The sequence below is a fragment of the Poecilia latipinna genome, unplaced genomic scaffold (genome assembly GCF_001443285.1).
Source record: "Poecilia latipinna isolate Pla-1442-1.1 unplaced genomic scaffold, P_latipinna-1.0 Scaffold461, whole genome shotgun sequence".
Lineage (NCBI taxonomy): Eukaryota > Metazoa > Chordata > Actinopteri > Cyprinodontiformes > Poeciliidae > Poecilia > Poecilia latipinna.
In genome coordinates this window covers 388922-392401 of record NW_015113077.1, presented here as the reverse complement: position 1 = coordinate 392401, position 3480 = coordinate 388922, and positions in this window count along the sequence as shown.

Sequence of the window (3480 nt, the reverse complement as noted above, 5' to 3'; positions counted from 1 at the left end):
GATAAAAATTTTGGTAAGTGTCTTTAAAAAAAAAAAGAAAAGCCTTGGAAATGTCGTTTTCCCCCAAAAAAAAAAAAAAAAAAAAAAAAAAAAAAAATCTGATGTTTTTGTCAGGATTTAATCCTACTTTATTTTGCCAGAAATCCTTTACATATGTTTTCTAGCCTGATTTAATACAAAATACAAAATTTAATGCTAAACAAGACAGCAAAACAAAACAGACTTAGATAATGTTAAGGGTGAATCTGGAGTTAGTTATCTAAAGGTCTAAAATTTAGAACAGGAAGAAATTATTCATCATTTGACAGCATTTTAATATTTCATCACATAAAAATTTTTCACCGAACAAGAAATGTTACAATATTTGTTTCACATTCTGAGCACAGGTTTCCCATAGATTCTTTCAGCGTTTCACAAACCTCGTCCTCAAGCACAGCCTCTTGCATGTTTTAAATATTTGCCCACTCCGGAAAATCTGATTAAAATAATAGATTACCTGCACAGTTTGTAATCAAGTTCTGTTAAGGCCAGTTAATTATCGAATTGAATCAGGTGTGTTGAATCAGAGAAACATAAAACGTTCATGGTCAGTGTGCCCTGAGGCCTCAGTTTCACTGCACTGCAAGACGGCCAATTTCGAGGCAGAGAACATAGAAGTGTGCCTTTCTACCTGGGACCTGCACTGAATACATATCTATATATGCATCTCTACATGCAACATTCAGTAGATACAGTGCATTCTTGCAAAGTCATGATAACCCTCTTTCAAGAAGAGAGAACCTTTACAGTCCCAGATGTATCCCAAGCTGGAACATTCACAGTTGTAACTGTAGTTCCTGGAGATGCATCAGAGAAAAAAAGTAATGTTTGTTACTCGTTTGCTGTTCTCAACTTAATAAGCTACTTTGTTATGTTCTTCATGTAAAGCAGTTTCTGTTATTTTCTATTTTTCTGTAATCTAAATTTATTAAAGAAAAAAAGGGAACAGGATATCAAACATGAGCAAGAACTTTTCCAATATGTTGGTTTACATTTAATAGTAGTTTACAATAAAATAAATAAATAAAAAATAAAGTTCTAGTAGATATTGAAAAAAATATATTAATAAAACAATACAAAATAAGTTAATTACTATACCTTACATCCCAAATTAGCATCTTTATGTCGGGGATGCTCCTGTGAGAGGCTTTAGTGGAGATACTGAGAACAACACTTATGCTGTAACTATCAGTTCCAAAGACTTTTAGTTATCTAAATACCACAATGACTGCTTGGTTAAAGATTTTTGTAAAAAAAAAAAATTCCCATTTCAGTATGAAAAAAAAACATTTAATTAACATCCTTAATTTCAGTTTATGAGATAAAATTAGCCTGCACTGAAGGATAATTGTAAAATAATAAAATTTTAAACATTTACTAACCTGTGAGGAAGTTGTGTTGGAGTCTTTTAATGTAGGAGGATAACCACGAAGATAACCAAGATATCTTCACCTCTCAGCAAGAAATGTTGCTTTTGTACAAATTACACTTAGGCATATCTTGGAAAATAACAGCCTGAACCCAGGCAGAATTTTAAGTTGTCTTGACAATATCTGCCTTGTGGACCAATAAACCGCTGCCTTCTCCTTTAATGTTGATTGACAGAGGCAAAATAAATTCTCTTTGGATAGCTTAGGATAACTACATGAACTACTTCAGCATAATTGTATTTCTATTATTTTGGATATAAACAACTAACCACCTTCATAATCATCAAGTCTTGTACATATTTGTCGTAGAGGAGATCAGAGGGTAAACAACACATTTATGCATTTAATTATACATGGAATTAATATTTTATTTGAAGTGAATGTTTTCTTTATTTACTTTAATTAATTGGTTTGCTTGATCAATATGACCTGTCTCAATACTGCTAATTTTATTCACCAAGACCATATGGTTTAATTAAAAGTACACAACCTTTATTGCTGCTTATGTGAAATAAGTGTATGTCATTTAAAATGTCCTAATACATGTGTTTTGTATTACTGATAGAGATTTTTGGTATTATCATTTTGTTATTACTTTCAGTCTAATGTTAATCAGTATTATTGTGATTTTTAGTTTAAAGTGTTTTCTTCCTTATGTGTGTATAACTCTGTGTTTCCCAGACCTTAATTCTTATCAACCAGAATACCTCCTAACTGCCTGTGAGCAGTCGTATTTTGTCTCTTGTTTATCCTCCCTCTTTGTTGACAGTTTGACCTAGAGCTGAACTGGGCTCAGATCGTAGATCAGATATCACACCTGGAACTGAGTTGCTGGTTTGTTTAGGTTAAATGTTTTACGACCTCTGTTGTTTTTTTCTGGCTGTTCTGCTTGACAATAAAACAGGGGCTCACGCGAAAGCAGACCAGAACTCTCTGTGAACGGCCTGTCAGGCAGTGGCGGAGAGTTCTCCTTTTGCAAAAGCTTTGTCTATAAAATTCATATACGTTGTCTGTGGTCTTTTTATGTAGGTTCGAGAAAAATACCTATCAATTACATTTAAACAGCTTTGAGAAAAGAAAATTGAGTGTTTTGCACGGTTCAATTTTGTAACATTTTCCTGATGCAAGAATAATGACTAACTAACCTAAGACAATCATAGAAAAATTACCATGTCCTGTGTTTGGATATGAAACCTTTTCTCCTGCTTTGGAACATCATTCTTGCATCTGCTGCAGTCAGACGCTGCAGAAGTGATTAGCAGCAGTTTCATTTGTAAATATTAATTATGAAACTGCTATTAAAACAAACACAAAAACCATAGGAACAAAAATGCTTACTGTTTATTGCCAATTCCCCATTTACTGCACCAACGGTAGAATACATTTGGCAGCTGAACTCTTGGTGAACTGGAAGATTTTGGCGTAGAGGACGGCACCAAATGTGACAGACTCCCCAGGCAGTTCACTAGTCTGAGATACGTCTCATATGATTCTGACTGCCTGGGATATCTTTGCACTGTTGAGACACATAAGACACTAAAAAGACATTTAGCAAAGTACAGCATGTTGTTTTAAAAAGATCCCAGAAGGGTTCTCAGACCAACACAGGGTCTTTTGGATGCTCATAGGAATGGATTGCTGCAAAGCCAAAGAAACCGAATTAAACTGGCTTAGATAACCAATTTGTTTCTAGTTAGTCAGCTGAAGTGGATTATATGATCACTAGACTCTATTACTAAATTACAATTTCTTTGGATTACATGAACTGGATTGAATCAATTATGCTTTTTATGTAACTGGATATGAATTGGATCTGTTTGAAAGTAGAAAGTACCTTGCAATATGGCTTGTTGTTAACTGGTATTTAATGAATGAGAAATTAAACAGAATTCAAACTGAATCAAATACAAGGACAACCAATATGTACTTTTTGGACTTCAGCTGCTTGAGTTACAGTTATTTGCTTCTGACCTCATTCTAGAAATGAATAACGAGATAACATCTGAGGACG